Below are 21,987 nucleotides of genomic sequence, written 5' to 3' on the forward strand. Positions count from 1 at the left end.
TAAATTCAATCTGTATTCTGTATTATCCCTTTGTCTAATTTTTTCCCACATGTAAACAAATGTGTATTGTATGATTGTATGATATCATCTTAAACTGTGCACACTATAAAGTAATGTGTATTATTTAACATTTATGATATATTAGTCTGGCAGTGAAATGAAGCTGATGAGTGCATTTAACCAGATCAGATGAGAAAACACCAGTCAAAGATGTGGGAAAATATACAAGTGGTACAAAAAGACATATATATTGTTGAAATATAGAGATAGACATGGACAAGAAATGAATTTGGATACAAATTTATGCAAAAAATATTTACACTTACAAATGTGTGCACACACAGAAATACAGATGAATCTTATGTGCAGCTGCAAATCTTCTTCTTTAGAATGAATCTCCCTTCATACAGTACCTAATCTCATCCACAGACAGCAGGAACACAGTCAGTTGACTGATTTATTAATATTATTGCACACATAACTGGAATGCACTTGTGAAAATGCAACCTGCCTGACTAAACTCTGGCACTTTAATACCGTATGTTCATATTATGAATACTTGTGCTGAAGAAAGAACAGTTCAGCAGGTTAACTGGCTTCAAAGGCAACATTCACACTGTGTACAAATCAGATTATTTCTCTATCCGATTGGAATATGATACTAAGGGGGCATTCACATTGTCGGTTTAGTTCGAAACGGGGCACGGTTCGCACGAAAAATCACTAATGTGAAAGCTGTCATGCGAACCCGGGTGCGCAGCGGGGTACCGAACCCGAGACTACCTGAAGGAGGTGTTGCACTCAAACTGTGCTGCGGTTCGCGCGAATATGAAAGCAATACGGACTCGGATGCACACTTGTTCAGGAAGTAAAGTAACCTGTGCATGCGTTTTAGATGATTATAATGTGTTACATGTAAGAGATGATAGTGTTGATTTACCTTCGAGCAGGAGTGAGCCTGCAGTGTATTCACACTTTGAGAGTGCAATCAGAGCGGCAAATGAATGGCAATCAGCGGACTCCTCAAAATAGTCTGCTTACAAGCAGCGGAAAACCGTCTACATGTGACGCACGTAGAGTAAACACAAGTGTTGGTTACTCTGCTGCACATAATAGCGCCACATTAATAAAAAACACAATTTATTGACCCGCGTTCCGTTTTCTATCATGCGCCTTGCATGTTTGTGATGACATAAGATGAATGCAAACACACCAGAGTTCGATTGAATCTAGTTGAATGTGAAACCAGACCGGGCACGGGGAACAATCGCGCTCGGGCTCTTACCGCAGCAAACAAGCCCAGTGTGAAAGCCCCCTAAATTAGAGTTATCATGGCACCAAAATTTCAGTAGTCGGTCCAGTCAAATATCATGTTTTTCGGTACCAGTTTTCGTACCATAAAAAATGCTTTTTACTTAACTATTTGAAGAAAAAAATAAAATGAATAAATAATAATAATAAGAAGAAGTTAATTTTAATGCTATTAATGACTGTAAATAAATAATTAGAATAAATAATAAATAATTTAGGATTTTTACATGTAGCCTTTAAATACTGTTCAGTTAAGTAAACACTGCGAAAGAAACCTAAAGAAAAGTTAGTAATAAAATGAAGAAAAAAAACAAAAACAAAAAAAAAAAACACACACACATTACAGGTAACAGAACAAACAGAAGCTCTGTTGTCCTACTTAAATGTCCTAACTGAACGAAGGCCTAATCCTGGCTTAATCTAAACCCTGTCTGTGAAACCAGGCCTGTATCTGCGTGCAGAGCTTCAGTGTTTTCATCACAACTGTTCATGGAGACTGCTACACAATCACTGCAATTGCTTTCTTTTGCAGACATTGGATCTGTAAAGAAAACAAGAGAAAACTGTCCTTAGTGAAGCACAACATAGCAAAGTGAAACATCCTTTATGAAAAAAGTCATGTGATGCATCAAAAGACTTGAAACGTTGAGAGAGAAGTGAAGGGCTTCATACCTGGAGACATCAGAGGTTTCTGTGTCTTCTTCATCCACTGCTGACTCACTTTTCTGAAAGTCAACACAAAAACACAATAAGAGGTCGTGTAAACCAAATAGAAAGGTGCTGTTGGCACTGTTGCCATGAAAACAATGGTGAATATCAGAGATGAATTGTTTCAAAGCAGCTTCACAATAATAAACAGGAGAGTAACAGAATAGAGGCAAACTTCAGATATCAAAAACGTTAGACCCTATAGCTACTAAACTACTGGAAGAGTTGCTTACAGAAGTCATAGATGATCCTCTTCTCAATATTAATTCAACATTGTCATTATTTCAACTTTCAAGCTGGCTGTTATTAAGCCTCTCATTAAATAAATAAATTAATAAATAATGAGAGGCTCAGACAGCTCTACATTCTACATCCACAGTACCAAAATTTCAGCAGTCGTTATTAATTATATATAGTCAAAAACTATAAGTTGTCAAAACTTTAGTTTCCGACATTTATGAATGTTTCAATTCATGGGAGACAATCACATCTATAAGTTTAAAAGAAAACACCTTAGTGGTTTAAGCAATAGCAATAAAGGTAACGCTTTACAGTAAGGTTCATTAGTTAACATTAGTTATCTACATTAGTTAACATGAACTAATAATGAACTGCACTTATACAGTATTTATTAATCTTTGTTAATGTTAATTTAAACATTTACACATTATTAAAATCTTGTTGACATTAGTTAATGCACTGTGAACTAACATGAACAAACAATGAACAACTGTATGTTCATTAACTAACATTAACGAAGATTAGTAAATACAGTAACAGATGTATTGCTCATGGTTAGTTCATGTTAGTTAACACTTTAACTAATGTTTAACTAATGAACCTTATTGTAAAGTGTTACTGCAATACCTTATTAAAAGGTCAGTGTCACTGTAATATTCCAATATATTTATTTATTCAACACATATGGACAACAGCAGCCATGTTTTGGATTGTATTTGAGTCAGGAGGACACTTAAAACTGTCCTGGGTTCAGCAGCTACTTTTAGTGTTAAAATGCTTGAATTACTCTTAGCACGGCTCAGATTATTAGAACTGCAGAGCTGCTCATATTCATTAATAAAAGAATAAATGTAAGTAATTCTTGACCTCCTGCGTTTCCAGAAGAAGCAAAAAATGATGATGACGATGATGATGATGATGGCTGCAGCTATTAATAAACCTTGGTGTTCAGAGGAGTTGGGAGGTTTCAAGGTGGAGGTGTGTGGTGGTGCTCTACTGGAGGAAAATGGTGGTTCTGTAAGACAAAACAGGAACAGAAACAAATAGTTAAGAGTCATTTGATTTTTAGTTTATAATCCTTTAACACCTTAAAACATGATCAGTTTTGGTAACATTGCCACATAGCTGTGAACATCAGAACGGCAGTGTATCAAGTACCGAAATAAGCAAAATGAGCTTATGACTTAATGAGCACAGTTATGAGCATTAATATTGTCTCTCTCATAATCTTGATTGTAGTACATTACAGGCAAGCAGATATATTATAACATACTCACTGTTGACCACAAGTGTGGCAATGACCTCACGCACTTGCTTTCCAAAGAAGGCCTGTGCTTTATAGAGTCCTGATCTGGAGATGTTGACATCTTGAAGAATCAAGGACACATTTCTTTCTTCAACTTGCAGCGAGACTCCATGTGTTTTCTTGGGTTTACAGCTGGGAACAGTGTAAACATGGGAACAGTATCTTGCAATTAAAGATTTTTTCAGGTCTTTTCCTTCAAAAATTACTTTCACTTCATTGACTCGCTCCAGTTTAACAGTTCCGAAGGGTATGGTAATATCTTGTCCATCAGTTGCCTCCAACTCCAAACCAGCAACGTGCACAGAGACTGTTTTGGAAAAAAAGAAAGAAAGAATTTACTATACTTTAGAACAGATTCCCAAGTTTTTGTCTTATGTATACCAAACAGCCCTGTCAGTAAGGTAGAAATACCATAATTAAATAATTTATAAATAATTTAGCTTGTTTGAGCTCCTGTCCCAGTACTCTTCAGTCCACACAATTTTTATGAAGCTAAGTAATAAAAGTAATTTTGAGCAAAGCAATATAGTTTGAGAGAGGGCAAGGACAAAATAAACAAAAATCCCTACCTGGTTTATCAAAACTAAGCTTGACAAGGAATTTTTGGTACTGGTTTTATGATTGAGGTTTTCTATATTACAGGAACAGTATATGAATCAACAGGAGCCTGAAAAATTGGTTGCCACACTGGAGCTAGTTCATACACAAAATTTTTATAAGGCCTGGACTACACCCATCAGGTCCTACAGCTTTTCTAATATTAGTCCATTTAAATGAGCTCCTAACATCCTCAACATCAATAACTATCTTTGGGATGGGGAAATTACAATCTTAGGTAGTTCATAATTACTTGGTTTAAATCTAGTAAAAAAAGGAATTTAATTAATTTGGCAAAGCCAACTTCATTATCCATCACAATGGATTTATTTGATGTTGCTAACCCTGTCATTTTTTTCATAGTATCCCAGACCTTCTTGTTGTTTTTAGCTCCAAAGACTCCTTCTAGGCGGTGTCTATGAGATTCTTTTGACTTCCTCATTATACCTTTAGTTCCTTTTCTGTCAGTCACTCTTAAGTCCTTGTTTTTAAATGCAACTTTCCTTCTATTCATAACTTCCTAAATGTCTTTGGTAACATAGGATTTATTATTTGGGTAAACTGTTAGTCTTTTTAGGTATTACCAATTGTACACAAAAATTCAAGTAGTCATTAGTTATTTCAATCCTTTCATTTAAATATCTTTCATAAAAGATTTCGGTAACACTTTACAATAAGGTTCATTAGTTAAACATTAGTTAAAGTGTTAACTAACACGAACTAACCATGAGCAATACATTTGTTACTGTATTTACTAAACTTCGTTAACGTTAGTTAATGAAAATACAGTTGTTCATTGTTTGTTCATGTTAGTTCACAGTGCATTAACTAATGTTAACAAGATTTTAATAATGTATTAGTAAATGCTGAAATTAACATTAACAAAGATTAATAAATGCTGTATAAGTGCAGTTCATTATTAGTTCATGTTAACCAATGTAGATAACTAATGTTAACTAATGAACCTTACTGTAAAGCGTTACCAAGATTTCCCAGTGAGTTCAGTCAAAGCAAGCTCTCAGTTTATCTTTACTTTCATTTGACCACACTCTGATTTCTTTCTTTTCAACTTCCCCTTTTAGCTTTGTCTCATACACAGGAAGCACATTACGTCACATTGTGGTCAAATTCAGTATTGGTAGCCCACACTTAGTCATTCTTAACATTCACAAAACATTTGTCCAGAATATTGTGTTTTCTTGCTAACTACACAATACATATTGTTCATATCCTGTCAAGTATTCCAAGTTACACTGGTTAAAATCTCCAAGAACCAAAATACATAATTGTGACTCAAACAAAAAAAATCAGACTTTTATCTTTGAATTTTGTTTTAATCTCATGTAAGATGTGATGTGACTGTCAGTGCACTCTTTTATGGGGCGCTAAGTTTGACTTGCTTTATTTTGTGACACAAAATACTGTTTTTAAGACAAAAAAACTTTTTACCTAAATAAAAAAGTACAGTATGTTCATGCACAGCCTTCTAAACAAGAAACTGAATTTGTGCATGAAATAAAAGATCAAAATAAAATACTATTATAACTGTCTAAATAAAAAAAATAAAAAAAAGATTTCTTTAAGGGAATAAAGAAAAAGAAAGAAAACCAGTAAAAGAACTAGAATTTATTATAATGCATTTGAACTATTTGCAAATAATATTTAGTTTTACAGTTTACACTAGTATGTTCTTAAAGATTCTGACATTGACAAGCACTATTTTTACTGCAGTAAGTGAAGCATTTTGTTGTACAGCTTTTCCTGTCACCAAATTATCATTAAGTTTTTAGCGGTAGGAACAACTAAAAACTTTAGCGAACTCCATGTTACTTCCATGTGACAGCCTGCTGCGTGCCATCAGTTACTGTTCTTATGCGCATGCGCGTGCCAACCCCCCCCCCCCCCCCCCCCCAGCTTGTAACAATTTAATTCTTATCATATTGTCAATCATATCATATCAATCTAATATTTATCATATTGTACTTTAAATAACATGAAAAAAAAATAGAGTCAGAAAGATATCAGTTGTATTGTAGTAAGTGACACTGTACATTTGAGCCAGAACCCTTACTCCCCGAATTCTGATTCATGACTCTGAGAGCTGACTGAGACGCACCGATTGTTTGAAGTTTTGTTTGCAACAGCTGGGGTAAAATCTTTCACGTGTCGTGAGGTCGGTGCATAGGATGACGGGTCTCCAGACAGGTACATAACGGCTAAGATTCCGCATTTGACGGTAACGGGTCGCCAGGTAAATGAATTTAACAGTGACGGGTCGAGTGGCACACAACACCGGTAATGTCGGAGATTATCGGTACTATGGTCTTTTATAATTTATCCCCGGGGCACGTTTAATACCGGGTTTCGGGTCCATTCCCTGGGATGTTAACACAGAACTGCCCACCTACCTGTAGCGATGAAGATCAAGACTTCTGCGATCATCTTTTGTCAAAGCCCAAGTATCCTTCGGTAACACAAAAAAAGCTAGCGATGCGTATTGCGTACAGTCAACACTGTGAGTAAACAGCCCAAACTAATATTGCCTGCCGCGGGTTTGCTCTTCAACTCCTCTGTGTCTGTGCGTACGTCTCTCTCTCCAATCTCCACACTCTATGTGTTCTTTTCCCCCTTCCTACCACCTTCTCTGTGTCAGTGTGGGTGTCTCCAATCTCCTCCTCTTTCCCTCCCTTACTCGATTTAGAGGCGGTTGCATAGCAAAAGGTTCTTCAGTGAGTGCACTCTGCCACCTACTGAGATCTACAGTGCATTACCGAGCTGAGGCAAAACCGCACCCAAGCCAACAGTATGTTTTGCAGTTTAACAGAAACTAGATGTAAAGTCTTTGGAATTAGGATGGGGCCAGTACCACTTAAGGATGGTCTTTATTCAAAACCTTCTCTTTCTTCTTAAACAAACAGACCATACATTCCTATTTGTGATATTTCTTGTTGCCATTTTTTGTAACAAAACTGATTATTCATTACGAATTCTGCCAACAAACTAATTTTATAGACAATTCTAAATTCCGAGTTATAAAAAATGCTCTCTTATATTACTTTAAAATGTCATAGTATTGTAGCCTACACTGTTTGTTAAACAACGCAGAGTTCAATATTTGTTAAATATGCAGTATGTTAGTTATACAGAGTCATATCTAAATAACAGATTCATACTCTCGGATGTAAATATACAGGTGCTGGTCATATAATTAGAATATCATCAAAAAGTTGATTTATTTCACTAATTCCATTCAAAAAGTGAAACTTGTATATTATATTGATTATATTGATGATTATAACTGACAACTAAGGAAAATCCCAAATTCAGTATCTCAGAAAATTAGAATATTACTTAAGACCAATACAAAGAAAGGATTTTTAGAAATCTTGGCCAACTGAAAAGTATGAACATGAAAAGTATGAGCATGTACAGCACTCAATACTTAGTTGAGGCTCCTTTTGTCTGAATTGCTGCAGCAATGCGGCGTGGCATGGAGTCGATCAGTCTGTGGCACTGCTCAGGTGTTATAAGAGCCCAGGTTGCTCTGATAGTGGCCTTCAGCTCTTCTGCATTGTTAGGTCTGGCATATCGCATCTTCCTCTTTACAATACCCCATAGATTTTCTATGGGGTTAAGGTCAGGTGAGTTTGCTGGCCAATTAAGAACAGGGATACCATGGTCCTTAAACCAGGTACTGGTAGCTTTGGCACTGTGTGCAGGTGCCAAGTCCTGTTGGAAAATGAAATCTGCATCTCCATAAAGTTGGTCAGCAGCAGGAAGCATGACGTGCTCTAAAACTTCCTGGTATACGGCTGCGTTGACCTTGGAACTCAGAAAACACAGTGGACCAACACCAGCAGATGACATGGCACCCCAAACCATCACTGACTGTGGAAACTTTACACTGGACCTCAAGCAACATGGATTGTGTGCCTCTCCTCTCTTCCTCCAGACTCTGGGACCCTGATTTCCAAAGGAAATGCAAAATTTACTTTCATCAGAGAACATAACTTTGGACCACTCAGCAGCAGTCCAGTCCTTTTTGTCTTTAGCCCAGGCGAGACGCTTCTGACGCTGTCTGTTGTTCAAGAGTGGCTTGACACAAGGAATGCGACAGCTGAAACCCATGTCTTGCATACGTCTGTGCGTAGTGGTTCTTGAAGCACTGACTCCAGCTGCAGTCCACCCTTGTGAATCTCCCCCACATTTTTGAATGGGTTTTGTTTCACAATCCTCTCCAGGGTGCGGTTATCCCTATTGCTTGTACACTTTTTTCAACAACATCTTTTCCTTCCCTTCGCCTCTCTATTAATGTGCTTAGACACAGAGCTCTGTGAACAGCCAGCCTCTTTTGCAATGACCTTTTGTGTCTTGCCCTCCTTGTGCAAGGTGTCAATGGTCGTCTTTTGGACAACTGTCAAGTCAGCAGTCTTCCCCATGATTGTGTAGCCTACAGAACTAGACTGAGAGACCATTTAAAGGCCTTTGCAGGTGTTTTGAGTTAATTAGCTGATTAGAGTGTGGCACCAGGTGTCTTCAATATTGAACCTTTTCACAATATTCTAATTTTCTGAGATACTGAATTTGGGATTTTCCTTAGTTGTCAGTTATAATCATCAAAATTAAAAGAAATAAACATTTGAAATATATCAGTCTGTGTGTAATGAATGAATATAATATACAAGTTTCACTTTTTGAATGGAATTAGTAAAATAAATCAACTTTTTGATGATATTCTAATTATATGACCAGCACCTGTATACTTTATGTATTTAATCTCACTTTATTAACCAATGTCTTTGCTGCTGACCTTTGATGATCCAATTCAACCATACTAATAAGCAAAAATGACTTTAGACAAATATCATATTTGTGTTTCTTTTTTTATTATTATTATTTTTATTGCTAAAATAAGAGTTTAGATCTTTCTTCAGCAGCAGATGAAAGGTTTGTTTGAGCAGCGCCCTCTACTGTACAGCTGTGAAATTATATTTCCTTCAGCCTGAGGATTATTCATTTCACTTCTGGCCTTAACATCTGCCAAAAATAGAAAAAAAAACATTGGTAATTAAAAAAACAAACAAACAAGCCCTCCTTAGATGAGGAAAAGTAATGCAAAAGTAATGTAACAGTACTTTCCACAAAAAGTAAATAAAGTTACTTTTTTTTAGGTATATTGTAATATTGTAATGCATTACTTTTAAAAGTAACTTTCTCCATCACTGCATGGCTGCACTGAACTCTGGGCCGGTTCTGGTCGGGTCTCCTCTACAGAGAGAGGAACATCCAGAGACTGACGATCCATTTCTATCACACAGAAAAGATGAAGATGAACTTAAACACACTATATTATTTGAAAACATATTCATTCAGAAACAAATGATACAAAACTCATGTTTTGACCGTGAATGTGTTAATAAATGAATAATATGTTCATTAAAGAATAATCATACCCTCAGAGGAGAAAACAGAAGTCATCATCTTCCAGACAGCAGAGAGATAGAAGAACACTGATGGACAAACACACGTGACTGCAGACCCTGGATCTGTAACAGTTATTTTAAACAAGTTAAATTTTGAGTCATTATATAGGTAAAAATGATATGGTTAAAGATTATGAAGAAGGTGGTCTTAAAATGATTGACTTTGACATTATGAATGGGGTCATCAGTGTTTTATTAATGATGAGTCCTCTTTCTGATTCAGGATTCAGAAAATGTGCCGGCAAATGTTTTTTTTGTTGCAGTGTGACTTCCTAAACTCCCTATAAAAGTTTCTCCTTTGTCTTTAACTTATTGTTTTGTATGTTGTGTTGATGTGATGTGAAAATTGAATGTAATCTCAGTCTTTGTTTGTAAATCTTTTAGTTATGACTGACTTGCTGTCAATGTTCAACAAGAATATGAATTAAAAAAGTGCGCTAAAAAATACCATGACTTTATTTTTTACACTGTAGCGCCATCTAGAGGGGGAGGCGTGTTTCTGACTGTAAATGAGGACCGAAAATAAAGAATCGTCCTTCCAAAGCGCGCCCCGGTTAGGGCTGCACTTCAAGAGGTGGAGACGAGACGCAAGTGAAGAGAGAATACAAAATATCAAATAATAAACCTGTTATAATCATTTATTAATCATTATTAATGTTAGTTAATAAACATAATTTCTGAATCAGTAGGCTAGATTTTGAAAGTAACATTAACTAAGATTAATAAATGCTGTATAAGCCATCGTTAGTCAGTCTGTTGTCTTGTAATGTTATCAAATGAAAGATTATTATAAAGTGTTACCTAAAAATTCTAAGGTATTTATCAGTTGAACTTCTGGAGGATAGTTTTTATTTGTAATAATTAAAAAGTACAGTAAAAAGTTTGATGGTTTGAAATGTTGAGGTTCATCATCATTCTACCAAACTCTCTTAATCTCTTAATATCACTGAGCATTGATTATTATAGCTATGAATTTATTCACATTTACATTTTTGTGAAAAGTTTTAGTAAATAAATATATTAAATAGGTGAATGACTGACCTGTAGTGGAGTTCTGCATGTTGGAGGAACAGGCCGAGTGTTTAAGTGGTGCTCATTTACAGTCAAATGTATGACTATGTATGCTCCTCCTCTTGTAGCTTTCTATGCACGCTCCTCCTCTATGCACGCTCCTCCTCTTGTGCAGCTTTCTACTGTGTGCTTTAACTGTGTGATCTCTCTTGATTTGTCAACTACACATCAGGCAGTAGGTCTGTTTTTGCCAAATAACCAAATTCAGATCAGTTATTTTCCATTTTAAAAATACTGCATATCCTGAGGTACATCATGATGTGTTGATCTGATTGATTGAAGATCAGAGCTGTAGAAACATTTGTTAATCTCTGATACATCACACCTGCAATCTCAACAAATTAATATTCTATAATTGTAGTCTACCTCTTAAAACGATTAAAAATATCAGTTGTTAGCAATAACTAAATTTTAAAAAATATATTTTTCGTGTTGTGAAGGTGTAAATCTACATTTTCATGAAATAAATTCAAGTCTGATATTTATTTATTGATTTTATTTGACAGGGACAGCAGCACTCTATCAACAGACACAAGAAAATAATACCATAAAGAAATACAATAGGCTGATTTTCATCTGTCCCTGACCAGATAAAGACAACCTAGACTTAAAAGAAAATGTAAAATGATCATAAAAGTGACACTTATACAATTTTTTTTTAAAAGTATAAAGATAACTATCAAATCATATTTGCTCACACTGATTATTGTAAAGCCACAGCTTCAAATTAACAGTGAAATATCAACTTGTCTAATGAACACTGGTAAAAAATCCCATTCTTTGCACACATACTTTTAAATTAAACAACAGATATATGTTGTATCAATAAATGCTGTCATCTTAAACTGTACACTATAAATCAATGTATTATTATTTAACATTTATGAGATATTACTCTGACAGTGAAGTGAAGTCGACTTATTTAACCAGATGAGAAAACACCAGTCAAAGCTGTGGGACAAATACATTTATTTTCTTAATAATAAATATAATTTAAGGAATGAATCTCCAATACAACAAGAGTCATTTGATCAACAATCTGAACCACAGGGAAGTAGCATGAAATGGGTTTTTGCCGTTCACACTTAATACAGATTCCAATATCAGATATGCACAAAAATTGGATTTGGACTGACAGTTTGAACACGACTGAAGTGTTAAAGTGTCTAAAAACACGAGTAGATCTTCAGGATTTTCTCCACAAATGTTCATGAAGACTGCGACACAATCACTGCTATTGTTTTTCCAATTCTTTCTTTGCACACACTGGATCTGTGAAGAAAACAACAGAAAACTGTCCTTAGTGAGGCACAACATGAGAAAGTGAAACATCCTTTATGGAAAAAGTCATGTGACACATCAAGACCTGAAACATTGAGAGAGGTGGAGGGTTTCATCGGGACAGAGGATTCAACATCTGCTGCGGACTCACATTTCTGAAAGTCAACACAAAAACACAATTACAAGACGTCATTTAAACCAAATAAAAAGGTGCTACAGTCAAAGCTTAATTTATACATTTCAGTTTTTATACATTTTTTATATTCATTTAATTTAATACTTTTAACCCACAGTCTTTGACATTATTTTAAATGCTTAAAGCACATCATTTATTAGTTAACATTCAGATGAACCACACCATTTTTAACCTGCAAATAAGCAATCATTCTCCCTCTTTCACTCAGAGCTGAATAAAATAATGTTGACAAAAGGTGATTTAATGGTGATGGTTAAATGTTAAAATTCCTTCTTTACTCCTACGCTTTTGGTACAATCAAATTGAACACATTCCCCACCATTAAAATTGGTGCTTGGGTCTAACTGAGGATAAAAATTTACCTTGTATACAGAAATTAGGACAATTTAAGATCTTATTAATTATATATAGAGTTGTCAAAACTTTTGTCACTGAGTTTTTTCAATTTGTGGGTGACGAAACTGCATCTCTAACCAAGTTAAAAAGAAAACATCTTAGTGATTCAGATGATACCTTATTAAAAGGTCAGTGTCACTGTAATATTACAATATATTTACTCAACACAAACTGACAACAGCAGTCAAGCTAAACTGTCCTGGGTTCAGCAGCTTTTTTAACTTTTAGTGTTTGGACAATTCCACGCAAAGGTCATCTTTACCATGAAAAAAAAGTTATCAATAGAACAAAACCCTTTTTAAATTGTCCATTTAGGTCTGTGATATACTGTATTAATGTGCTCTACCAGAAATTAAGAAAATTGCCTTGTTTATCCACAAAATATGAAGTAAGCAACAATGCTTACATTAAATTTTCAACCAGCAATATTTCAAGCTTTCAAAAAAAATGGATCAAAGACCCCCTTTTTTAAACTTTATTTTAACAGTAAGCATTGTGTAGAAAGATGGAGGCATGCCTGAGAAATAAATACACTCATTTTGTCATAACAGCACTGCATGTTGAATTTATAAGGGCGGGAATAAAGAGGACAGGACGCTTCAGTGCTCTGTCACGTCCGTAACGTTTTAATGATGATGAAGTTTATGTCATATAACAATTATAAATGCAAATAAATTAAAACTTTATATGCAAAGCTAAATTATGTTTATGCTTATTAGAATCAACAATTCAACTAACTACTTTGCTCTGAACAACCATAATAATCGTTACAGACGCTTCATATTAAATCTGACTTCGCTTCTTTATATTGCTGTGATCTGTTTCAGGCTTACCGTATATCAGAACATATCCAATAGTCGCAATACTCTTTGTGCTTTGTTAGTTTTAATATGAAAAAGGTTCAACTTTCAAATTCAGTAGATTTTATAACAAAATGTCGCTCTTTAATACGGCGCGTGACAGATTAGCTACTGCAGATCAGGCGCACATGAACCGATCTTCTCTTCCTCTTACAGTTACAGAACGAAATATGAACATCAAAAGGTAGGCCTATATGATACAGTACAACTTATAGAAGATCTTTGTGTCTCATAGGACACTTCCCTCGGGATGTTGCGTTTTAACCTGTTGGTTAAAAAATGAATAGCCTATTGATCACAATCCGCGCGATCAAGCAGACAAAATGAATTAATAAGATTGCAATATTTTTGACTTGAAATAAAGTTTGATGATTTTGACTCAAGACTTTGCTTTAAACTGTGCAAACTAGCTGAAAACCGTGTGATCATTTAGACACAAAACATAAAACTGACATGATTGCGATTGACAATAGTGTACGTGGGAAAATATGCGATTTTAAACTGCTTTATGATAAACATTAATATTTGTCAATGTATTTTAGCAAGTAGTTCTGTAAGAATGAAATTTATGATCTCTAAATTGATTCATGAACAACGCACACGCTTTGTCAACATGAGAAATAGGTCTAATCCATAACCTTTTGCAAAAACAGAGTATAAAGTTGTATAAAGTTTAGTAAAAAGTAGATAAATTGTGCATTCTTACCATACTGGTATCACAGATTTCAATATTTGGTAGATTAAAAGCTTGCTTGAGGTGAAAGTTTTAAAGCAGTCATCTGTGCCGCTTTCAGACCGGTCATGTCCGTAACGTTGTTTTTCCTCATAAATGCGAACACGAAAAATGAAATAAAATTATTATTTTATGCTCTGAGGAGAGACAACCCTTCTTCATTCGGTGGGCAGTATTACTTTTGGTTCGCGAAATGTAATGTAAAAAAACATGTTGTCACCTAAAACTTACTGACTTTTTTGTCACGTCCGTAACGCGTGTATATTTCCCTCATCTAAAATATAAAATAATTATAGACTGACATTTTTCTAATGTCGGGACTCCTATAGTAAGAGATTATTAAATGCATTCTTTGAGCGTTTATATTTCAAGTTTTGACTCCAAATGTCACGTCCATAATGCTGGAATTGCCCGTTTAATTTTTTAATTACTCTTATATGAAAAATGTACGAGTCATAAATTAGGATTTCAATTTATATACCCATGTTAGAATCAACTTTTAGGTGAAAGGTGAATATGGACTCAGATTATTAGAACTGCAGCGCTGCTCATATTCATCGATAAAAAATAAATGTAAGTAATACTTGCCCTCCTGCGTTTCCAGAAGCAAACGACCCCTGAGATGACAATGACTAGAGGAATTAAAGCACACAGCCAGAGGAGGTGAGAGGAGTCGGGAGGTTTTGGGGTGGAGGAGTGTGGAGGAGCTGTAGTGGAGGTAAATGGTGCTTAGGTAAGAGAGGAACAGGAAATGTTAGAGGTTTTAAACTGCAAATGACACTTACCCTTTCATTTTCATTTTTGGGTGAACTATCCCTTTAACAACCTCTTTTGATGAGGCACATGGAAATTTGTCTGATCCTTGATGTGATCACAGACAGCAGCGCAAAATTGATTTAAAAGATATGATATCAATCATAATCATATTTATTTGTTACTACTGAAGCTTTGTTAAATTATTATGGGATCTCCTTTAATGCTTTCAGAATCTTTACTTTTTTAAATAATTTTGTTTCTTTCTTTTTTTAAAAAAATTAACAGTATATTTATTGAACAAACAAAATTCTTTTATTTCTCAAAACAAACAGAAAATAGTACAAAGTTTGCTAAAGTGATTGTTTTGAACAAGTGTTAACTTAGACATTATTAAATAATATATTATTAGATACATATTTTAGCTAAAGTATTTGTATCAGTTCTTTGTATCTGTCATGTGTGGTGTGAATGCTGTAATTGACTGAACTGGGAACCGCTATTGTGTCACCAGACAGACACAAGTAAAAACTAGCTTTAGATTTAACACATGTGGTTTCCTGTGGTTTCGTCCCTGTAGTTAGAGGATGCCAGCTGAACACTGGACCCACACGTTTGCTGTGGTCTTGTCAGTACAGTATCAAAAAACCTCCTCGCCACCTCATACATTAATGCGATTTTTTAAACTAAAACCACTTTTATCATTTATTTTCACACAAAATATGTTACCCATTAATGTTCAATAAAAACACATACACATATAAACATACATATTCTGCAATCATACACTACAGGAGTAATGAAAAGCACATTTTCTCCTGTTGTGTTCTACATTACAGGCAAATAGACATAAAAGAGTAACACACTCACCTTTGACAACAAGTGTAATAGGAGTCACATCAGGTATGCCTATGTGCTCTCCAACAGGTTCTGCTTTATAGAGTCCTGATCTGGAGCTGTTCACTTTCTGAATTGTTACATTCACGAATCCTCCTTCAACCATCAGTTTGACTCCAGGTGTTTTCACAAGATCACAGATTTCAGAACCGGAACAGCGCAGTGCGATCAAACGAGTCTCATTCGTAGATTCTGATGTAAACATTATCCTCAATCTATCAGCTTCCTCTGCTTTATCCATTGGGAAGGACAGTGTAACATCTTCTCCATGGTTTGCCTCGATCTTTGATCCATCAGCATCGACTGTTTTGAACAGAAAGAAAGTGTTTAGGATGACAATTAACCACTGCTTTAGAATAATGAGTGATGAACTGACAGTACAATATTACAGTTAAATAAAAACCAGCATCTGTCCATTAACCCCCATCTCTCCTACCTGAAACCGATGCAAAGTTAACTAATACGAAGACAGTGAAAATTAATTTCATCTTTAACAAAACTGTGGAGAATCTCCGAGATTTACTCAAAATAGGCTAGGGATGTCGACTCGCCTGTTTGAATGTAAAATTAAATACCGACTAAAGTGACAAAAAAAATTCTCGTTTGATTTCAGTTCGTCTCCCTCGTCCTGTCAGTCGGAGAAGCAAAATGCATATTCATTTGTTCTCCTTCCTCCTGCCAGACAGACCAAGCCAAAAACACAAGATGGAGGTGCATAGAAATGTGCCGTTAAGGGATTCAGCCTTTGAGGGCTAAACGTGCACTTCCGCACTCTTGTTCAGTTAAATATGCAATGTCAAACCTTTAAAAATAATTAAAAATATTTAATGAATTAAAATTATTTTTCGAGATAGCAAAGCTTTTTTTTATTATCGATATAAAATATATACTGTGCATGCTAAAACAACACAGATTCAATACTGTCGGATGTTAAAATCATTTACTTACTAGAGGCAGTGAATAATGTTGCCAAAGAGAAAAGAGCGATTGTCGGACAGGGGTGCATTTCCCAAAGCGAACTATGGTCGCAAGTTCTGTCGTTATCAATAGAGTTCAATGGGACAAACAACCGTAGCTGACTAACGACGCTTTCAAGAAATGCACCCCTGGCTGAATCACGCAACATTATCCGTCTGCAATACCGGACTTTCACTTTCAGGACTGCAGTTCTAGCCCAATAGAATCTGTCTGCGGTCTGCAAGAGGGGCGTAACACGAAGGGGGCGTAACTTGAAGTTGTCAAAAATCACACAGAACCACAGACGTCGTCAAAACGTGATGATATCGGCAAGACAAATCGTCACCATATGAGGGAGTATGACTGACTGACATCTCTTGAATCAGAATCGTACTACTTACAGGTGCTGGTCATATAATTAGAATATCATCAAAAAGTTGATTTATTTCACTAATTCCATTCAAAAAGTGAAACTTGTATATTATATTCATTCATTACACACAGACTGATATATTTCAAATGTTTATTTCTTTTAATTTTGATGATTATAACTGACAACTAAGGAAAATCCCAAATTCAGTATCTCAGAAAATTAGAATATTACTTAAGACCAATACAAAGAAAGGATTTTTAGAAATCTTGGCCAACTGAAAAGTTTGAACATGAAAAGTATGAGCATGTACAGCACTCAATACTTAGTTGGGGCTCCTTTTGCCTGAATTACTGCAGCAATGCGGTGTGGCATGGAGTCGATCAGTCTGTGGCACTGCTCAGGTGTTATAAGAGCCCAGGTTGCTCTGATAGTGGCCTTCAGCTCTTCTGCATTGTTGGGTCTGGCATATCGCATCTTCCTCTTCACAATACCCCATAGAAAATCTATGGGGTTAAGGTCAGGCGAGTTTGCTGGCCAATTAAGAACAGGGATACTATGGTCCTTAAACCAGGTACTGGTAGCTTTGGCACTGTACGCAGGTGCCAAGTCCTGTTGGAAAATGAAATCTGCATCTCCATAAAGTTGGTCAGCAGCAGGAAGCATGAAGTGCTCTAAAACTTCCTGGTATACGGCTGCGTTGACCTTGGACCTCAGAAAACACAGTGGACCAACACCAGCAGATGACATGGCACCCCAAACCATCACTGACTGTGGAAACTTTACACTGGACCTCAAGCAACGTGGATTGTGCTCTCCTCTCTTCCTCCAGACTCTGGGACCCTGATTTCCAAAGGAAATGCAAAATTTACTTTCATCAGAGAACATAACTTTGGACCACTCAGCAGCAGTCCAGTCCTTTTTGTCTTTAGCCTAGGCGAGACGCTTCTGACGCTGTCTGTTGTTCAAGAGTGGCTTGACACAAGGAATGCGACAGCTGAAACCCATGTCTTGCATACGTCTGTGCGTAGTGGTTCTTGAAGCACTGACTCCAGCTGCAGTCCACTCTTTGTGAATCTCCCCCACATTTTTGAATGAGTTTTGTTTCACAATCCTCTCCAGGGTGCGGTTATCCCTATTGCTTGTACACTTTTTTCTACCACATCTTTTCCTTCCCTTCGCCTCTCTATTAATGTGCTTGGACACAGAGCTCTGAACAGCCAGCCTCTTTTGCAATGACCTTTTGTGTCTTGCCCTCCTTGTGCAAGGTGTCAATGGTCGTCTTTTGGACAACTGTCTAGTCAGCAGTCTTCCCCATGATTGTGTAGCCTACAGAACTAGACTGAGAGACCATTTAAAGGCCTTTGCAGGTGTTTTGAGTTAATTAGCTGATTAGAGTGTGGCACCAGGTGTCTTCAATATTGAACCTTTTCACAATATTCTAATTTTCTGAGATACTGATTTTGGGATTTTCCTTAGTTGTCAGTTATAATCATCAAAATTAAAAGAAATAAACATTTGAAATATATCAGTCTGTGTGTAATGAATGAATATAATATACAAGTTTCACTTTTTGAATGGAATTAGTGAAATAAATCAACTTATCAACTCAACTGACCAGCACCTGTATTTTACTTACTCTAGGCAACGAGGAAGATTGAAAAAACCAGTTCCTGGCTTTTCTTGCAAAATGGTGCAGTTTGCTCCTGTCCAAAAAAATGCTTCATTGTCACGTGATTAGTAGGGGTGTTTAATTCCGGGTTTTCAGAGTCGACTCCCGACTTCCACCAGAGTCGATGTGGAATCAACGCGGAATTGACTCCATTTAAGTCATCTTTATTTATAGAGCTTTTCACAGATTGTTTCAAAGCAGATTTACAGTAACAGGAAAATAATGCAACAAAGTTTGTTTTGTTTGCGAGATAAGAGTATTTGTGTTCGTGCAGATCACTCACCTTACATCAGGTACCACAGAGCCCGCCAGAAAGCTTGCCTGTGACAAGATGGCCGCCGGTGATGACGTTAGAGACTCCGCCGTAAGACATCTAGCCTTCATTATGTATATCTATTGTTCGAGATGCATCGGCGCTGCGCAGACCGATCGGCGTATGACATCAAAGTACCGCAAGAGCGTTTGGAGAGCATATGACTCCTTATGCTTTTGAATCACTCTTGCGGAACTTTGATCGGTCTGTGCAGATGCATGTTAGGCTTGAGCTTTTGTTGCAAATACACTGTTCTGACCAGCAGGGGTCACCAGCGTGTGGCGTTTCGAACACTTCGAAACAGTGTATCATTTTGCGAAGCAATTTGTTCAATTGATTCAAAGCTTTCAAAAGCTTTGTTTCTCCCATCACTTTTTACTGGTGTTCGCTGATATTAAAGCTAATAACAAACATACAGAGACTTATCGAACGCCAGGTTTTCTTTACTGCGATCATAATGTCTATCAGTTGAGCTCTGCAGATAACATTGAAAATAAAAACAATCAAAATAAAACATTTACTAAAAAAGATTAGGTTTAGAAAAATAGGCCTATAGTCATGTGACCGTCAACCGACATCAGAGAACCACAAACTATTATTATTATTATTATTATTGACTTAATTTTATTATTGACCTTACTTCACATTGCTACGAACATTGACGAGTCGCTCCTAACGTTGATTTCGTAGAAACATGTGCAGGCTTTTATAGAAAGGATAATTTACAAAATAAAAAGAAGTTGAATCAATGACTGCCGTGAGAATAACATCAATCAATGGAAAAGTCTAATAACGAGTAGGCTTAAAATGTAATACAAACTAATTACAAGTACTTATTTTTTTGGAATCAGATTATGTAATCCATTTCACATGTAATCTGTTATCTAAATATGACTAAAGATTACAACAACAAAAAAAAAAAAAGGTGAGCTAATCATATTTGCACTTTTTCACAAAGACCACACCGTTCGGAAGTTTAATGTTTATTAAAAGTTTATTAAATATAAGGAGCAGGGAAAGGCTTGCAAAATCCAAGGAGCTCATGGTGAGGGTGCGTCATTGCATTACCAATGAAGACCGGACCGGTGGGGTTAGCAGCTTGTGACCTTACACTGGGAAAATGTGATTGGGTCAGACTGGTCAGATCAAGAGGTTGCAGGTCTTCATTAGTTTAAAGTTGCAGTATGTAATATTGACAGCTAGCAGTTGAACTGGGTATTGCATGTATACATGTATAAAAACATGTATACAAACAAATATAGACAAGAAGAACAAAGTATAAACCGTAACATAAAAAAAAATATATAAAAACAATTATATTCATTAAAACATTATTGCATTAAATTTAAATTTTAAATGCTCGTGCTCCCCACCCCCAAGCTTGCGACTCCCATTAATACATTAAATAAACAATAGAATGAGTTCATACAGCTAATATAACTCTCAAAATGTATCTTTACAAACTGTTAGTGATGCTGCATATCAGATCACGTAAGTATGGCATGTATTTTGTGGATGTTTACATTTGATTCTGAATGAGTTTGATAGTGTGCTGCACGGCTAACGGGACTAAAGCTACACTGTTGGAGAGATTTATAAAGAATTAAGATGAATTATACAGACTGCAAGCATTTAAAAATGAAAATAACGACAGTTTGTCTCTGTGAATACAGTAAGAAACAACGATAACTTTAATCACATTTAACAGTACATTAACAACATGGTAACGAAACATTTAGAAAGACAATATACATATATCAATAAATATATAATGAATTATGAACAGTTATTATAGATCCATCTTTCGCTATTGTCCTTGCTTGCTTCACAATACCAGAACGTCTGATGATTCGGCTGTGCAGCTCCAGAAGTTATACTGGCTTGAACATGGGCTGGCATATGCAAATGTTGGGGGCGTACATATTAATGATCCCGACTGTTGCGTCACAGTCAGTGTTATGTTGAGATTCACCTGTTTTTCAGTGGTCTCTCGCACGAATGAGATTTATATAAGAAGGAGGAAACAATGGTGTTTGAGGCTCACTATATGTCATTTCCATGTACAGAACTCGAATTATTAAACTATGCCAAGGTAAATTCAATTTTACAATCTAGAGCACCTTTAAATGGACAGTAGACACTTGCCCATCCGCGATTGCAGTTTGCAAATTAAGACATTTTTGATGAAATCCGAGAGGTATATGACTCCATAGACAGCAATATAATCAAAACTTTCAAGGTCCAGAATGGTACAAAGACATCGTTAAAACAGTCGACGTGACTGCAGTGGTTCAACCTTAATGTTATGAAGAGACGAGAATACTTTTTGTGTGCAAAAACAAAACAAAAATAACAACATTATTACACTGTCTTCTCTTTTGTGTCATTCTCATATGCTGTTTACTTTCAGAGCTCCTGTGTTTACGTCAGAATGCCGACTCATTATTGTCCGGCTCCTGCGTCAGCATCACACGCATGCGTCGTGGTGCTCATGTGATCAGCGTCAGCCAATAATGAGCCGGCGTTCTGACGTAGAGCCTGGAAGCTCTGCACTGCGTTCACTGCGCCAACAGCGTAGGAGTCTGACAGGGAAGAGAAGAGATTGTTCAATAAAGTCGTTATTTTTGTTTTGTTTTGTTTTGTTTGTAAAGTAAAGTGACCATTTGGTTTGCATAGATTAAAGCTTGAATTTCAAAGGCTTATGTGATTGACTAGGTATTGAACTTGAAGCACCAGTTTTGACAACATTGATCTAAATGACTGTTTGTCATTTTCTGGAATACCTGCATTGGTTTAAGTGGCTAAAAAACAACACCAGCCTCATGAAGGAGTTTTCAAATACA

At 36.0% G+C, this 21,987-nt stretch overlaps 1 protein-coding gene and 4 long non-coding RNA genes across 7 annotated transcripts in view; 1 reads left to right on the forward strand and 4 right to left on the reverse strand.

The window, feature by feature from the left end:
- LOC127505138 (uncharacterized) overlaps positions 1-21,987 on the forward strand; it is a 162,748-nt gene that overhangs the window by 91,022 nt on the left and 49,739 nt on the right. The gene's annotated exons all lie outside the window — the stretch shown is intronic.
- LOC127505149 (uncharacterized) lies at positions 285-6,779 on the reverse strand. Of its 2 annotated transcripts, none has more exons than XR_007927587.1 (5): positions 6,571-6,779; positions 3,537-3,872; positions 3,127-3,274; positions 1,984-2,036; positions 285-1,852 (listed from the first exon to the last, which is right to left on the reverse strand). It is a non-coding gene; the product is annotated as an uncharacterized LOC127505149 (long non-coding RNA). The 2 variants fall into 2 exon arrangements; XR_007927588.1 differs by lacking the exon at positions 6,571-6,779 and adding an exon at positions 5,133-5,213.
- Positions 9,027-10,981, reverse strand: LOC127505155 (uncharacterized). The gene is made up of 4 exons (XR_007927595.1): positions 10,687-10,981; positions 9,616-9,708; positions 9,361-9,469; positions 9,027-9,199 (listed from the first exon to the last, which is right to left on the reverse strand). It is a non-coding gene; the product is annotated as an uncharacterized LOC127505155 (long non-coding RNA).
- LOC127505146 (uncharacterized) lies at positions 11,669-14,764 on the reverse strand. The gene is made up of 3 exons (XR_007927584.1): positions 14,156-14,764; positions 12,083-12,152; positions 11,669-11,988 (listed from the first exon to the last, which is right to left on the reverse strand). It is a non-coding gene; the product is annotated as an uncharacterized LOC127505146 (long non-coding RNA).
- On the reverse strand, positions 14,771-16,985 carry LOC127505145 (uncharacterized). 2 transcript variants are annotated; one of them, XR_007927582.1, is made up of 3 exons: positions 16,781-16,985; positions 15,806-16,135; positions 14,771-14,889 (listed from the first exon to the last, which is right to left on the reverse strand). It is a non-coding gene; the product is annotated as an uncharacterized LOC127505145 (long non-coding RNA). The 2 variants fall into 2 exon arrangements; XR_007927583.1 differs by having other exon boundaries at positions 14,771-14,910.

This window comes from Ctenopharyngodon idella, chromosome 22 (assembly GCF_019924925.1).
Source record: "Ctenopharyngodon idella isolate HZGC_01 chromosome 22, HZGC01, whole genome shotgun sequence".
Lineage (NCBI taxonomy): Eukaryota > Metazoa > Chordata > Actinopteri > Cypriniformes > Xenocyprididae > Ctenopharyngodon > Ctenopharyngodon idella.